Genomic DNA, 18,495 nt, shown 5'->3' with positions numbered 1-18,495 from the left:
ACATTTTTGTAATATGAATATATAAACTATTCTTTTGTAGCAAGTATATTTTTTATCTGTATGATAACCTCCCTCTATGGGAATAGGACAACTCTTGACAAAGAATATTCCACCTGAGTATTCAAAATGTTTCTCAGGACATTAGAACAAAACTATGACCTAGACAATGCCCTGGACTACAAACAAGGTTAGGTGAAAGTTTTACATTCTCTATAATCACCCCATTGAAAATGATGTAGGCCTAGATATTCATTGGACCCAAGCCCATTTTGCAGGTGTAAAACAGGTACCTAAACATTCAATATGACAGGCGGAGTGCAATCGCATATTTGGTACCAGATGTGCATCGCCTGCCATATTGGTAAAGGCTCCTGCTTAGGTGTTCAGGGCCTGTGCCTTAAACTGGTGTTAGGCCCTTTGCAAATTTTATTACCAACTTTATTATGGAACCAGGAGGTGCAGGAACAATTCGTGGGCAGCTGCCGGCCACCGCTTGCCCTCCACCCCCACCTCCTGATTACCTCTATGTAAATTCTATGTAATGATTCTATTTAATATATGTATCCCACTTAGCTGGACCGAAAACATCAATTGTAAATTATGTACTTTATAGTAATCTATTATAATTTGCTCTACAACTATACTTTGAGTGTAGAAACTACTGTTGTGATAGCAGTGAACAAGCATTTATTGAGTTTATACAATATTCTTCTCTCCACTATCTTTGTACCACTTAAGCCAATTATTTTAAATGGATCAAGTAGCAAGGAAAGGCATGTCATACAAATATGTTAACTATTCATTCGCTAATATCGCCAATAGTAAGTTCTGGGCTTTGGTCTCAAAATAAATCCTTGATAATATAATAGGGTATAGCTTTTTAAAAAAAATCTTCATTACAGTAATTGCCACAGCATTTTATGATCTTCATTAGAAGACTGCTGTCCATATCGCCTCAACCTTGTGTGATTTGCCATCTTGTGCTTTTTGGAGCCAGGACCATAGCCTCCAAAAATAAAAAAATATATATTCAGTAGACCCTCAATTACAAGCTGCCAGAAAGTGGGCATATTCTTACCTCCAAACATAAATAGTGAGTATACTCAACATACCTTCCTCTACACCCTGACTTATATTATGCATGACAACCATGAAATGTTATATAAACTGTCAAAGTGAAAGGATCCTACTGAAAAATGAGAATTACGACAATCAATGGCCCAGAATTTGCTGAAGCAGGGCACCTCATGGCGTGCCCGGTTAGTTAGACTTTTTCCTGCACCCGTCAGCTGAAGAAATGTTTTGCCCTGTAAGTTGCTGGAAGTGCGAGCTGATAACGGTGCAGCGAGGGAAACAGGGCATCTGGGACCTTGGTGAATGATGGGACCAACAGTGTATCTCCTTAACCAATGAGAATTAAGGATTGAGAAATAAATAGAGGACGGACTAAGAAGTAGGGTGAATTAAAGGGAGTAAATTCAATGTCAAATCATATACAGAAAGAGAAATAAAAAGAGGGAAAGAAAGATTGGATTAAGAGGGAGGAAGAAGAGACAGAAAGGAAAAGTGAGAAAAAAAAAATTAAATTAAAATTTGACATTTTTAAAATCTCCAACAACAATTTTGAAGGAATAAGACTTCACATTTTTAATTGCTCGCTTTCTGGGCAAGAGAGGTTGCCTGGCAGTAGTTAACAATTATCACGTCGTTAAAAGAGTACTTACGCTATTAATTACTAGACTTAACTTTCTGTGGCGAGCTTAATGGGCAATTAATGTGCAAATGCAGCAAACTTCATGAAACTCATGGGGAGGTTAAGGGTGAGATGCTGTTTTCACAAAGCTAACAGCGCAAATCGTCCAGCAACATGTGCCGATTCGCAATTCATGCTGCATCTCTTCCTTGCCACAAGCTGCTGGCCGATTGGTACATTAATAACAGCTGGCATCATTCACATGCCGTTATTTTTTAAGCAAGTTCTGGTCCAATGTAATATTGTTAAGTTTATTTTGTAAAGCAAAGTTATAAAAGTAATCAGAATTTTCCAGTAAAATATTTTATTCCATGCTAATTGTTCATTATCAGCTTGTTTCTCCAATTTATAAAACTGACAGACCCAGAAATTCAGGAGCACCCATTTCTGGGCAGGCAAGGGAGCACAGGGTACAGAATGGAAAGGTCTGAGGAACACCAGTGCAGCAAGAGGAGCCCTCCAGCGATGACTAAGCAAGATTGAGCCACCAAAAACCACTAAAAAGTGGACATGTGAGAAATTACCATCTGATCCTCCTTCCTACTGTTGGTGATGTTATTGTCCACATGCTTAACATGCTCATATCAAATTCCTCTCTCTGCTTTTTTAACGGAGATATTAACCCAATTGTTAACTCTTAACTCAGGCCGCTCGGCGCTAACAGTCTTAAAATAGCTGTGCTACACTTACTGCCCCATTCCTGCTCAGATCCCACCCAGGCCCCCGCCTGACTCAGGCAGGACCCTCACTGTTGCATGCAAATCGTGGACTTATGACTTACGTGGGACCCCAATGCAATTTTGAGGGACAAATGGGTAGAGCAAGCAATGTGCACACTCCCTCCAGTTGTACCACATGGTGAAGCAGAATAGGCCCAAAAAGGTAAGTACAGAGTTATTTTGGGGGGCCAGGAGGAGCAGGAGTGATCGGTCCCTCTCCACTCGGACCTACCTGCCTGTTGGCCAGCTCAGCATCCAGACTGCCCGATGTTGCACCAGCTGCCCAGAGCTGGTAAGCTGCAGCTTTGAGATGCTCTTTAGCTCACCAGCAGCATGCCCTTGAAATGGACCGGACATTCCGTGGGCAGAAACGGGCTGGCATTCCACCCGCTGATCACTCATTCTATGCCTGGAATTTAAATCTACCCTAACATATGATAACATCACCGTTAATAATTTCCATCCTATTGAACACGAGAGAAATAGCATTTTATAGTGAGGGAGTGTTACAACCAGAGAATATCTTGGCCGCCTGATGCCCATTGTTTCAGCGCTGCGCAGCCTCCTGAAGTGCCAAGATGGCGTCTTGGCTGTGCACGCACGTTTCCAGCGTGACGTGCACTGGACGCCATCTTGGTATTGGTATTAGCGCATGTGCAAATACCTAATGCTGGAAGCATGTAAAGTATGGACAAAATAGATACAATCAGTGTGCAACGCTAATTTGAAGTGGTAGATGCCATTTTGGGACTTAACACTCAACTCAATGCACAGTCTTAACCACAAACATCTGAACATGTCTGAGTGTGCCTGGAGAACCCCCACCAGTGCTATTTAAAGGGACCATTGCAGGATTTACAGGTTAGTTGCTGGATTATCGTTTCTGTCTGCTGTTACATTTGTAACTGTTTTTGGAGGCCTCCTATACTTGAATAGTAGGATGTGGGGACAAAATCTAACATTTAGAGCCAGGATGTGCAGGAGTGAAGTTAGGAAACACTGCTACACGCAAAGGATGGTAGAAATTTGGAACGCTCTTCTGCAAATGGTAGCTGATGCTAGCTCAATTGTGAATTCTAATTCTGAGATTGATAGATTTCTGTGAACCAAGGGTATTAAGGGATATGGGGCTGAGGCGGGTATATGGAGTTAGGTCACATGTCCACCATGATCTCATTGAATGGCGGAACAGGCACGAGGGGCTAAATGCCACTGCCACTTGCTGTCTTCTATTATGTGCCACCTTCTCCTGCAAGCAAGCGGGACATGTGTCTGGGTAATGTGCCTGTCATGGTTGAATAGCTGCCAGTGTGTAGCCTGTGAGTTGTGGGTGGGCGGCTTGCAACAGTGGTAATGTGTAAGGGTGTGAGGAAGCATCTGATTGGAAGAGTTGAGTACTAATGGAAAGAGTTTGTTGGTAGGTGGATGATGGGGAGTGTAGTGCGTGGAGCAGTGGAAGCAGCTAGTGGTGCAGTTGGTAGGAGATGCCACTTGACAGTTGACCTCACTCACCTTGACCACTCGTATCAAAGCACTGAACTTCTTCCAGCACTGCATCCATGTTCATGGTGCTGTGCGCCTGGCATTGACTTCGTCCCCCGCTGCCTTCCACTGCCTTTTGGGCATAAGTTTGGTGGGTCTCTTGCTCCCTGCCCCCCCCTCGCCCCACTGCGGATATAGGATGTCCCTCCTTCTGTCCACCTCTTGCACCAAGGCCTCTAGTGCATCAGCTGAGAAACTTGGTGCGTGCTCTCTCACAGGCCTGGTACCAACTCAGATTGGCAGATTGATGAGGTCTGGCATGCAGATTGGAGGATGAGGGATTTAGTAGTGTGCAACCTTTATTCAATGTTTCAACATAACTCATCAGTTTATAAACATAGGTTCAGGACCTACATCTCTGTTTTACATGTGCGATGTCTGATCTCCGTTCAGACTCTGTGCAGACAGCAAACTGTTATTTTCAGCAAATAACAGGTACTGGCTACCGTTAAAAGATGTTAAAAGACAGCCTGCCTTTAAGCGATTGGGGCTCCCCCTGCTGGTGCAAAGTGTGAATTGCATTGAATCCTCACGTCAACTCTGATTTCCAACGCTGCTTGAAGGTAAGTCCACAGGCTGGACGAACGTAAGAACATAAGAAATAGGAGCAGGAGCAGGCCATACAGCCCCTCAAGCCTGCTCCATGATTCAATAAGATCATGTCTGATCTTCAACCTCAAATCTACTTTCCTGCCCAATCCACATATCCCTTGATACCCGAAGAGTCCAAAAATCTATTGATCTCAGCCATATATGACTCAGCATCCATAGCCGTCTGGGGTAGAGAATTCCAAAGATTCATAACCCTCTGAGTGAAGAAATTCCTCATCTCAGTCTTAAATGGCCCACCCCTTATCCTTTTTTTATTCATTCAGGGGATGTGGGCGTCGCTGGAAAGGCCAGCATTTTATTGCCCATCCCTAATTGCCATTGAGAAGGTGGTGGTGAGCCGCTTTCTTGAACCGCTGCAGTCCGTGAGGTGAAGGATCTCCCACAGTGCTGTTAGGAAGGGAGTTCCAGGATTTTGACCCAGCGACGATGAAGGAACGGCGATATATTTCCAAGTCAGGATGGTGTGTGACTTGGAGGGGAACATACGACCTCTACTACCTAGAAGGACAAGAGCAGCAGGCACATGGGAACAACACTACCTGCACGTTCCCCTCCAAGTCACACACCATCCTGACTTGGAAATATATCGCCGTTCCTTCATCATTGCTGGGTCAAAATCCTGGAACTCCCTTCCTAACAGCACAGTGGGAGAACCGTCACCACACGGACTGCAGCGGTTCAAGAAGGTGGCTCACCACCACCTTCTCAATGGCAATTAGGGATGGGCAATAAATGCCGGCCTCGCCAGCGACGCCCACATCCCATGAACGAATAAAAAAAAAAGATGGTCATTGCCTGGCGCGAATGTTACTTGCCACTTATGAGCCCAAGCATACTCTTCTACACTCCTCATTGAACCAGTGTTGATCCCCTGGCTTGTTGGTAATGGTAGAGTGAGGGATATGCCAGGCCAGGGGTTACAGATTGTGCTGGAATACAATTCTGCTGCTGCTGATGACCCACTGCGCCTCATGGATGCCCAGTTTTGAGCTGTTAGATCTATTGTGAATCTATCCCATTTCGCACAGTGATAGTGCCACACAACACAATGGATGGTATCCTCAGTGTGAAGATGGGACTTAGTCTTCACGAGGACTGTGCGGTCATCACTCCTACCGTGCGGTCATCACTCCTACCAATACTGTCATGGACAGATGCATCTGCGACAGGTAGAGTGGTGAGGACGAGGTCAAGTAGGTTTTTCCCTCGTGTTGGTTCGCTCACCACCTGCCATAGGCCCAATCTGGCAGCTGTACCCTTCAAGGCTTGGCCAGCAGTGGTGCTACCAAGACACTCTCAGTGATGGACATTGAAGTCCCCCACCCAGAGTAAATTCTGTCCCTTTGTTACCCTCAGTGCTTCCCCCGAGTGGTGCTCAACATGGATTCCTCAGCTGAGGGAGGGTGGTAGGAGGTAATCAGCAAGAGGTTTTCTTGCCCATGTTTGACCTGATGCCATGAGATTTCATGGGGTCCGGAGTCAATATTGAGGACTCCCAGGGCCACTCCCTCCTGACTGTATATCACTGTACCACCACCTCTGGTGGGTCTGTCCTGCTGGTGGGACAGGACATACCCAGGGATGGTAATAGAAGAGTCTGGGACATTGGCTGAAAGGTATGATTCTGTGAGTATGGCTATATCAGGCTGTTGCTTGACTAGTCTGTGGGACAGCTCTCCCAATTTTGGCACAAGTCCCCAGATGTTAGTGAGGAGGATATTGCAGGGTCGATTGGGCTTGGTTTGCCTTGGTCGTGACCGGTACCAAGTGGCCGTCCAGTTTTATTCTTATTATGACTTCTTGTAGCGAGATTGTACAACTGAGTGGCTTGCTAGGCCATTTCAGAGGGCGATTAAGAATCAACCACATTGCTCTGGGTCTGGAGTCACATGTAGGCTAGACCAGGTAAGGACAGCAGATTTCCTTCCCTAAGGGATATTAGTGAACCAGATGGGTTTTTACAACAATCCAGTAGTTTCATGGCCACCATTACTGATACTAGTTTTTTTTTAAATTCCAGTTTTATTTAAATTCCCTAGCTGCCGTGGTAGGATTTGAACTCATGACTCTGGATTATTAGTCCAGTAACATAACCGCTATGCTACCGTACCTTGCGACTATGCCCTCTAGTTCTAGACTCTCCAGTCAGGGGAAACAATCTCTCAGCATCTCGCCTATCAAGCCCCCTCAGAATCTTATATGTTTCAATGAGATCATTTCTCATTCTTCTAAACACCAGAGAGTAAAGGCCAATTCCACTCAATCTCTCCTCATAGGACAACCCTCTCATCCCAGGAATTAATCTAGTGAACCTTTGTTGCACCACCTATAAGGCAAGTATATCCTTTCTTAGATAAGGAGACCAAAACTGTACGCGACACTTCAGGTGAGGTCTCATTAAAGCTCTGTACAATTGTGGTAAGACTTCCTTACTCTTATATTCCAACCGCCTTGCAATAAAGGCCACATGCCATTTGCTTTCCTAACTGCCTGCTGTACCTGCAAGCTAACTTTTTGTGTTTCTTGTATCAGGACACCCAAGTCTCTCTGGGCACCAACATTTAATAGCTTTTCACAATTTAAAAAATATTCTGTTTTTCTATTCTTCCTACCAAAGTGAATAACCTCACATTTCCCCACATTATACTCCAGCTGCCACCTTCTTGCCCACTCACTTAACCTGTCCAAATCCCTTTGCAGACTCTTTGTGTCCTCCTCACTGCTTACGTTCCCACCTAGCTTTGTATTGCCAGCAAACTTGGATACATTACACTCGGTCCCTTCATCTAAGTCATTAATATAGATTGTAAATAACTGAGGCTCAAGCACCGATCCTTGCAGTACCCCACTATTTACAGCCTGCCAACCTGAAAATGACCCGTTTATTCCTACTCTCTGACCATGTGAAGGTGAGGGAAGGGTGGAAATTTGATGAAATTTTCCAGTTTGGGGTGAGAGCAGGAAACAGCACTGATACAGTCATCAATGTACCGGAAAAAGAGGTGAGGGAGGGGACCTGAGTAAGACTGGAACAAAAAATGTTCCACGTATCCCACAAAGGGGCAGGCATAACTAAAACCCAAATGGGTTCCCATAGCGACACCTTTTATTTGGAGGAAGTGAGTGGAGACAAAGGAGAAGTTGTTCAATGTAAGAACAAGTTCAGCCAGGCGGAAGAGGGTGATGGTGGATGAGGACTGGTTGGGCCTCTATTCAAGGAAGAAGCGGAGGGCCCGCAGGCTGTCCTGTTGGGGGTTGGAGATGTAGAGGGACTGGACATCCATGGTGAAAAGTAGATGGTTAGGATCGGGGAACTGAAAACTGTTAAATTGGCGGAGGGCATCGGAAGAGTCGCAGATATAGGTCGGAAGAGACTGGACAAGGGGAGACCTTCATATATTTTAGTGATGCCGTAGGCCCTGCTGTCCTAGCCTCCTTTGAGAATATGAACTTCCACCTACACTAATCATCTGCCAAAGCGAGCTATGGTGGGCACAGATCATCTCTCATGCTGCTTGATCTGCCTGGCAGCCCTCCATAGGACTTGCTCTTCTTCTTTCAAACACATCAGATAAGGGGACATCCATTTGGAAACCCATTGGTGTCAGTAACAAGGTAGGGTGATAAGATAAATTAGAGCAATTGGCACAAAGGCTAATGAGAAGCTAAGTTCCAACAGAGAGAGAACAAAAATAAAGGAAAAACAGTTCATAAATTATTTCTTCACATTACTGAGTCCTTTCCATGACCATCCATATATTTACCATTATCCAGCAATCCTGGATGCCAATTTGACATTGGTATAATTGTGAATGGACGTCCTGAATGAACAAACATAATGATGACTGATGCGTTGATGCGTCTGTTTGCTACATGTATGACCAGCACGTTGGCTGATATTAGAATGCTAGTCTAGAATGAGCAAGATGCAAAGAAAGTTAAGGGTGTGGTGACCTTGACTGCTACTGACAGTTGCTATTCCTATGGTGCAGGTAAGCTGCAGGTGGAAAAACTCTGCAACTGGCTCACTATGGCCCCAGAGTCTACAAAGAAGTAAGAACATAACATTTATATAGCAGCTTTCACGACCTCAGGACATTGCAAAGTGCTTCACAGTCAACAAAGTGTAGCCACTGTTATAATGTATGGAGGCAGTTGTCCTCAGTCATTAGGAGGTCAGTGTACCAAGCCCTACAAATATGATTCGTGAAATAGCAATTGCAAACAATGCTGCTCTAGTGCTAGCTGATCTCTTTCATCTTGCACCTCTTCAAACACAAAATATTGTATTTGAGATGCATGCAAACCAACCCTATCATTGGCCTTTATATCTAGAGGACTAGAGTACAAGGGGGCAGAAGTTATGCTGCAGCTATACAAAACCCTGGTTAGACCGCACCTGGAGTACTGTGAGCAGTTCTGGGCACCGTACCTTCGGAAGGACATATTGGCCTTGGAGGCAGTGCAGCGTAGGTTTACTAGAATGATACCCGGACTTCAAGGGTTAAGTTACGAGGTGAGATTACACAAATTGGGGTTGTATTCTCCAGAGTTTAGAAGGTTAAGGGGTGATCTGATCGAAGTTTATAAGATATTAAGGGGAAAAGATAGGGTGGATAGAGATAAACTATTTCCGCTGGTTGGGGATTTTAGGAGTAGGGGGCACAGTCTAAAAATTAGAGCCAGACCTTTCAGGAGTGAGATTAGAAAACATTTCTACACACAAAGGGTGGTAGAAGTTTGGAACTCTCTTCCGCAAACAGCAATTGATACTAGCTCAATTGTTAAATTTAAATGTGAGATAGATAGCTTTTTGGCAACCAAAGGTATTAAGGGATATGGGCCAAAGGCAGGTATATGGAGTTAGATCACAGATCAGCCATGATTTTATCAAATGGCGGAGCAGGCACGAGGGGCTGAATGGCCTACTCCTGTTCCTATGTTCCTATCATTAATTTTACCTTTATGTTTTCTTTTCTTTCTTTTATGTGCCACTTTGCTATAGGATTCTGTAGATTGCAGTTCGGTGACTTGTGGTTCCTTGAGGTCCCATGAAGTCTGTATTGAAAGAGGTCCTGATTCTTGTTCCCTTCTTTTTATGTTTGTTGTGCTGAAGTCCTGTAAATGCTTCATTTATAGTCAGCTTCCTATTCTTAGCAGACAAGGAAGCTGTGAAAGGGACTATGTCTCTGGTGACTGGATGGACAGGGATACTGTGTGCCAATTGGCATGACTTCAGTCTTAGTATAATTGATTTAGGATCAGCCATTTAAACAAAGCTGATGTGAAATTCTTGCTGCTCAGTCCCTGGCTACTTTAAGGCTATTTACCCTGAGCATTCCAATGGAATAAATAAAGGCCGACTCTTCATACTTGGCCAGTTCGTGATATTGTGTTGAGAATTAGCACAAGTTTAAGTGGTGTCATAAGAATTTTAATTTCTCCATAGCAAAATGTTTAAATACAGAAAAAATTTGACCTGCAGTTTAGAGCTGAATATTTAAATATGGGAATAAAGATTTTCTATTAATAAAGCACTAGAAAGTTTCACTCAGATCTGCAGTTCATCACTGGATGGTTTGAAAAATTACTTATGAATAAACCATTTTATACAATGTCAGTGACAAGTGAAGTTTAGAGACTCTCTGTTCAACTGTATTTTTTTTTCAATTTTAAGTTACTTTGTTTTTATTTGTATTCTTCAAGGTGAGTGACCTCAGTGCAGGGACATGGAACACTTTTACAAAATACGATTGGAATGACTGGTCTTAGTCAAAGACATAGGGGATTAAATTGGATAACCCCAAAAACCAGGTGCGGGTAGCATGATTCATTATTAACCCGTGACTGGTGCTTCCTGCGCAGGCAGGACGAGAACTTCATCGATAGATGAATTAGTTTCACACATAGAGATAATGGGTTTGATCTAATAGCCATTACAGACACATGGTTACAAAGTGACCAAGGCTGGGAACTAAATATTCCAGGATACATGACGTTTAGAAAAGACAGGCAGAATGGACAAGGAGGGGGTGTAGCCCAAATAATAAAGGATGACATAAGGACAGTGGTGAGAAAGGATCTTGGCTCGGAAGATCAGGAAGTAGAATCAGTGGTGGGAGTAGTTTGGAGGCTCTCTAAAGTAGCAATACCGTTGGACGGAATATTAATCATAAAATAATAGGAGCTTGTAACAAAGGTAATGCAGTCATCGTGGGGGACTTAAATCTTCATTTAGACTGGGCAAATCAAATTGGCAAAGGTAGTTTGGAGGACGGGTTCATGGAATACATTTGAGACGGTTTCGTAGAGCAATATGTCATGGAACCAACCAGGGAACAGGCTATTTTAGATCTTGTATTGAGTAATGAGTCAGGGTTAATTAGTAATCTCATAGTAAAGGATCCTCTGGGGAAGAGTGATCATAATATGATGAATTTCACTTTGAGTTTGAGACTGACATAGTTAAGTCCGAAACTAGTGTCTTAAACTTAAATAAAGCCAATTACATAGGTATGAAGGGCGAGTTGGCTAAGGTAGATTGGGAAATTAAATTAAAGGGTATGACAGTTGAAAACCAATGGCAAACATTTAAAGAAATATTTCAATATTCTCAACAAATATACATTCCATTGAGAAATAAAAACTCCATGGGAAAAGTGATCCACCAGTGGCTAACTAAAGAAGTTAAGGATAGTATTAGATTATAAGAGGCCTAAAATGCTGCCAAGAAGAGTAGTAAGCCTAAGGACTGGGAGAGTTTTAGAAACCAGCAAAGAAGATCAAGAAATTGATAAAAAAGGGAGAAAACAGAATGAAAGTAAACTAGCAAGAAATATAAAAACAGATTGTAAGAGCTTCTACAAGTATGTAAAAAGGAAAAGAGTAGCACAAGTAAATGTTGGACCCCTAGAGGCTGAGACAGGAGAAATTATAATGGGGAATCAGGAAATGGCAGATGCGTTAAACAAATATTTTATATCTGTCTTCACAGTAGAAGATACAAAAAGCATACCAGAAATAGTGGGGAACCAAGGGGCTAATGAGAGTGAGGAACTTAAAATAATTATTATCAGTAGAGAAAAAGTACTTGAGAAACTAATGGGACAAAAACTGATAAATCCCCTGGACCTGATGGCCTACATCCAAGGGTTCTGAAAGAGATGGCTGCAGAGATAGTGGATGCATTGATTTTGATCTTCCAAAATTCCCTAGATTCTAGAACGGTCCCAGCTGATTGGAAGGAAGCAAATGTAATACCGCTATTCAAGAAAGGAGGGAGAGAGAAAACAGGGAACTACAGGCCAGTTAGTCTGACATCAGTCGTCAGGAAAATTAAACGTTATTAAGGAGTGGTAACAGGGCACTTAGAAAATCATAATATGATTAGGCAGAGTCAACATGGTTTTATGAAAGACAAATTTATTAGAGTTTTTTGAGGATGTAACTAGCAGGGTAGATAAAGGGGAACCAGTGGATGGAGTATATTTGCATTTTCAAAAGGAATTTGATAAGGTGCCACATAAAAGGTTGTTACACAAGATAAGGGCTAATGGGGTTGGGGGAAACATATTAGCATGGATAGAGGATTGGTTAATTGACAGAAAACAGAGACTTGGAATAAACGGGTCATTTTCAGGTTGGCAGGCTGTAAATATTGGGGTACTGCAAGGATCGGTGCTTGGGCCTCAGTTATTTACAATCTATATTAATGACTTGGATGAATGAGCTGCACTCATCCAGGCGGGTATATGGAGTTAGAGCACAGATCAGCCATGATGTTACCAAATGGCGGAGCAGGCACGAGGGGCTGAATGGCCTACTCCTGTTCCTATGTTCCTATGTAACCAATTCAGTGCAAACTGCACCCAAATTGGAAAGTCTAGGATTGTATCTGGAAACAGTTGCAAAACAGCAAATAAAAAGTTTATTAAAATGACTGGTTCTAACACAGCTAATTTTAGCTAAAAATCAATGCTGTAAAAAACTCTTTTCCCACATTAAATATTATACTTTGAAATAAAAAAACAAGCCATTTTTCTGAATTAAAAAAAGAAAATTTCTTGCAGATTCAAACTCCTTCCAACTTTAGACATTGTTCTTAATTAAAATTCAAACTTTCTGAGACATCATTCAAAATTGCAATGATTTCCACATAAATGAAAAGAGTGTACTTCAGTTTACCCTTGACCCTTCTCCCCCCAAAAATACACTATATATATATATATATATGTGTGTGTGTGTGTGTGTGGGGAGTGCGTGTATTTGTATATATTTCTTTCTCTCATATACCACAAAATGCAACAACTCCATCAGGCATACTGCATTGCAACAATTTGGCATTGAACAATAAAATGCTCATTCAAAAATCCTCTCCACATGTTCTTCAGATACATTGAAAAGCTTTGGCAGTTATTTAAGTCAACCTAAAAGTTACAGAGATTAGGTCAGTACAGCAACCTGGAATCTGTTACATGGTTCTTTGTATTTCCGAGTTGTAGGATGGGGATATTCAAGAGGTCATGAATAGCTGTTTTGTATTATTAAATATCACAATTGGTCAGTAATTTGTATAGGATGTGATGCAAATTCCCTCTGTATATTTCCTATTATATCATACCGAGCTGACTGGGCTGGAAAAAGTTGATAGCAAAATATTTTCTGTTTCAATAGCACACCTGTACAGATTAGAATATATAATAATGTTAGTGAAATTCATGTTTTTGCAAAGATAGGGTACGGTAGCATAGTGGTTATGTTACTGGGCTAGTAATCCAGAGGCCTGGACTAAAATCCAGAGTCATGAGTTCAAATCCCACCACAGCAGCTGGCGAATTTAAATTCAATTAATTAAATAAAAATCTGGAATTAAAATACTAGTATCAGTAATGATGGCCATAAAACTACCGGATTGTCGTAAAAACCCATCTGGTTCACTAATGTCCTTTAGGGAAGGAAGCCTGCCACCCTTACCCGGTCTGGCCTATATGTGACTCCAGACCCACAGCAATGTGGTTGATTCTTAATTGCCCTCTGAAATGGCCTAGCAAGCCACTCAGTTGTAAAATCTCGCTCACCACCACCTTCTCAAGGGCAATTAGGGATGGGCAATAAATGCCAGCCTTGCCAGTGACGCCCACATCCCGTGAACGAATAAAAAAAAAACTAACACGTGTCCTTCTCAGCATGAGCAGAATGTGTATGAGCCCTTCTGTGCACATCAGATAGATTGCAGAGTTTTTTAAAAATTCATTCATGGGATGTGGGCGTCGCTGACAAAGCCAGAATTTATTGCCCATCCCTAATTGCCCTTGAGAAGGTGGTGGTGAGACGCCTTCTTGAACCGCTGCAGTCCGTGTGGTGAAGGTTCTCCCACAGTGCTGTTAGGTAGGGAGTTCCAGGATTTTGACCCAGCAACGGTGAAGGAACGGCGATATATTTCCAAGTCGTGACTTGGAGAGAAACGTGCAGGTGGTGGTGTTCCCATGTGCCTGCTGCCCTTGTCTTTCTAGGTGGTAGAGGTCGTGGGTTTGGGAGGTGCTGTCAGAAGAAGCCTTGGCGAGTTGCTGCAGTGCATCCTGTGGATGGTACACACTGCAGCCACAGTGCGCCGGTGGTGAAGGGAATGAATGTTTAGGGTGGTGGATGGAGTGCCAATCAAACGGGCTGCTTTGTCCTGGATGGTGTCGAGCTTTTTGAGTGTTGTTCGAGCTGCACTCATCCAGGCAAGTGGAGAGTATTCCATCACACTCCTGACTTGTAGATGGTGGAAAGGCTTTGGGGAGTCAGGAGGTGAGTCACTCGCCGCAGAATACCCTGTCTCTGACCTGCTCTTGTAGCCACAGTATTTATGTGGCTGGTCCAGTTAAGTTTCTGGTCAATGGTGACCCCCAGGATATTGATGGTGAAGGATTCGGTGATGGTAATGCCATTGAATGTCATGGGGAGGTGGTTAGACTCTCTCTTGTTGGAGATGGTCAATGCCTGGCACTTGTCTGGCATGAATGTTATTTGCCACTTATCAGCCCAAGCCTGGATGTTGTCCAGGTTTTGCTGCATGCGGGCACGGACTGCTTCATTATCTGAGGGGTTGCGAATGGAATTGAACACTGTGCAATCGTCAGCGAATATCCCCATTTCTGACCTTATGATGGAGGGAAGGCCATTGATGACCTCATCTTCACCAATCTACCTGTCGCAGATGCATATGTCCATGACAGTATTGGTAGGAGTGACCACCGCAGAGTCCTTGTGTAGACGAAGTCCCATCTTCACACTGAGGACACCATCCAACATGTTGTGTGGCACTACCACCGTGCTAAATGGGATAGATTCAGAACAGATCTAGCAGCTCAAAACTGGGCATCCATGAGGCGCTGTGGGCCATCAGCAGCAGCAGAATTGTATTCCAGCACAATCTGTAACCTCATGGCCCGGCATATTCCTCACTCTACCATTACCAACAAGCCAGAGGATCAACCCTGGTTCAATGAGGAGTGTAGAAGAGCATGCCAGGAGCAGCATCAGGCATATCTAAAAATGAGGTGCCAACCTGGTGAAACTACAACACAGGACTACATGCATGCTAATCAGCGGAAGCAACATGCTATAGACAGAGCTAAGCGATTCCACAACCAACGGATCAGATCAAAGCTCTGCAGTCCTGCCACTTCCAATCGTGAATGGTGGTGGACAATTAAACAACTAACGGGAGGAGAAGGCTCTGTAAACATCCCCATCCTCAATGATGGCGGAGTCCAGCAGTGTGTAATCAAATCCGTCTGCTAGTAATACAAATCCAATATTTAATACTCCACCTGTGAATTCATGGGTAAAAGGTTGTGGATAATAGTGGTAGGAAGGAAGTCAACCAAGAGAAGAAAAATGTCTACAGTGTGTGAACTGTAATGAAACTTCACAAAATACATGAGTTATGGTGAAGGATTAAACATTGGGCCTTCAGAAAGATGCAGGGTATGTTTCAAAAGTGGGTGGTACTGTGACAAAAGTGAAGTATTTTTCTCCATGACAGATCATGGTCTTGGCTTCTTTCTTTCTGTCATTGTGTATATAAATTAAAAACCAGGTTCCCTCACAAAAATATGGCCCTTTTTGTTTTAAAGCACAACAACCCCAAAATATGGTTGTTAGGTCTGTGTCAAATATCTGAGGGAGGAGCCATGCCAAATACAAGCATCTTGTGGGCTTTGTTTGTATACATGCTTGATTGACATTTCTTTTTGAGTTTAAGAGACACATATTTAAACTTCCTTTGTACAAATGTTGAAAACTATTTCTCAGCCTGTCTTGTTCCAATAAGGTATTCTGTCTGAAGCCATCAGACAGAAATAGGTAGGCCAGAAAAACTCCATGAACAATGTGCCTATTCCAGTTTTCATTGAAGTTTACCACAGCAGAGGAGACTTTGTTATCTTCTATCTTCAGAGCAGGGATTACAAAGAATTACAAAGAATGTACAGCACAGAAACAGGCCATTCGGCGCAAAGGTCCATGCTCCATGTGAGCCTCCTCCCACCCTTCTTCATCTAACCCTATCAACATATCCTTCTATTCCTTTCTCCCTCATGTGTTTATCTAGCTTCCCCTTAAATGCATCTATGCCAATGCCTCAAATATTCTTTGTGGTAGCGAGTTCCACATTCTTACCACTCTCTGGGTGAAGTGGTTTCTCCTGAATTCCCTATTGGATGTGTTAGTGACTATCTTATATTTATGGCCCCTTATTCTGGTCTCTCCCACAAGTGGAAATATCTGCTCTATGTCTACCCTATCAAACCCTTTCCTAATCTTAAAGACCTCTATCAAGTCACTCCTCAGTCTTCTCTTTTCTAGAGAAAAGAACTCCAGCCCATTCAATCTTTCCTAATAGGGATAACCTCTCATTTCTGGTATTATCCTAGTAAATCTTTTTTGCAACTTCTCCAGTGCCTCGATATCCTTTTTATAGTGTGGAGGCCGGAACTGTTCACAGTACTCCAAGTGATAACTAAGCCTTAACAACTGTAAATTTACACGGTGTCATTACTACTGTACACTTAATCCATTTACTGTTTGATAAATCACTTGGCAGTTTACAGCCTAGCCATGGTCTAAAAGAATGGTGATGCTACTGCCTTTCAAAGTTGAGGATGATCACATGAGGGTACATGATATAGGAAAGATATAGCAGGAGGTAAGAGAGGAGGGGGAGTTGCGTTCTTGATTAGGGAGAACATCACGGCAGTAGTGAGAGGGGATATATCCGAGGGTTCGCCCACGGAGTCTATATGGGTAGAACTGAAAAATAAGAAGGGAGAGATCACGTTGATAGGATTGTACTACAGACCCCCAAATAGTCAACGGGAAATTGAGGAGCAAATATGTAAGGAGATTACAGACAGCTGCAAGAAAAATAGGGTGGTAATAGTAGGGGACTTTAACTTTCCCAACATTGACTGGGACAGCCATAGCATTAGGGGCTTGGATGGAGAGAAATTTGTTGAGTGTATTCAGGAGGAATTTCTCATTCAGTATGTGGATGGCCCGACTAGAGAGGGGGCAAAACTTGACCTCCTCTTGGGAAATAAGGAAGGGCAGGTGACAGAAGTGTTAGTGAGGGATCACTTTGGGACCAGTGATCATAATTCCATTAGTTTTAGGATAGCTATGGAGAATGATAGGTCTGGCCCAGAAGTTAAAATTCTAAATTGGGGAAAGGCCAATTTTGATGGTATTAGACAGGAACTTTCAGAAGTTGATTGGGAGAGTCTGTTGGCAGGCAAAGGGACGTCTGGTAAGTGGGAGGCCTTCAAAAGTGTGTTAACCAGGGTTCAGGGTAAGCACATTCCTTATAAAGTGAAGGGCAAGGCTGGTAGAAGTAGGGAACCTTGGATGACTCGGGAGATTGAGGCCCTAGTCAGAAAGAAGAAGGAGGCATATGACATGCATAGCCAGCTGGGATCAAGTGGATCCCTTGAAGAGTATAGAGATTGCCGGAGTAGAGTTAAGAGAGAAATCAGGAGGGCAAAAAGGGGATATGAGATTGCTTTGGCAGATAAGGCAAAGGAGAATCCAAAGAGCTTCTACAAATACATAAAGGGCAAAAGAGTAACTAGGGAGAGAGTAGGGCCTCTTAAGGATCAACAAGGTCATCTATGTGTGGAACCACTAGAGATGGGTGAGATCCTAAATGACTATTTCGCATCGGTATTTACGGTTGAGAAAGGCATGGATGTTAGGGAACTTGGGGAAATAAATAGTGATGTCTGGAGGAGTGTACATATTACAGAGAGGGAGGTGCTGGAAGTTTTAACGCGCAGCAAGGTAGATAAATCTCTGGGTCCTGATGAAATGTATCCCAGGACGTTATGGGAGATTAGGGAGGAAATTGCGGGTCCCCTAGCAGAGATATTTGAATCATCGACAGCTACAGGTGAGGTGCCTGAAGATTGGAGGGTAGCAAATGTTGTGCCTTTGTTTAAGAAGGGCGGCAGGGAAAAGCCTGGGAACTACAGACCGGTGAGCCTGACATCTGTAGTAGGTAAGTTGTTAGAGGGTATTCTGAGAGACAGGATCTACGGGCATTTGGAGAGTCAGGGACTGATTAGGAACAGTCAGCATGGTTTTGTGAGAGGAAAATCATGTCTCACAAATTTGATTGAGTTTTTTGAAGGGGTAACCAAGAAGATAGGTGAGGGCTGTGCAGTAGACATGGTCTACATGGAATTTAGCAAAGCCTTTGACAAGGTACCGCATGGTAGGTTGTTACATAAGGTTAAATCTCACGGGATCCAAGGTGAGGTAGCCAATTGGATACAAAATTGGATTGACGGCAGAAGACAGAGGGTGGTTGTAGAGGGTTGTTTTTCA

General features: G+C 43.1%; 1 protein-coding gene across 1 annotated transcript in view; it reads right to left on the bottom strand.

The window, feature by feature from the left end:
• The window catches only part of LOC137333612 (gamma-aminobutyric acid receptor subunit alpha-4-like), a 54,924-nt gene that overhangs the window by 6,311 nt on the left and 30,118 nt on the right, over positions 1–18,495 (bottom strand). The window lies entirely within an intron of this gene.

This window comes from Heptranchias perlo, chromosome 1 (genome assembly GCF_035084215.1).
Source record: "Heptranchias perlo isolate sHepPer1 chromosome 1, sHepPer1.hap1, whole genome shotgun sequence".
NCBI classification, from domain to species: Eukaryota; Metazoa; Chordata; class Chondrichthyes; order Hexanchiformes; family Hexanchidae; genus Heptranchias; species Heptranchias perlo.
Note: the sequence above shows the minus strand (reverse complement) of the source record. Positions and strands in the feature narration are given on the sequence as shown.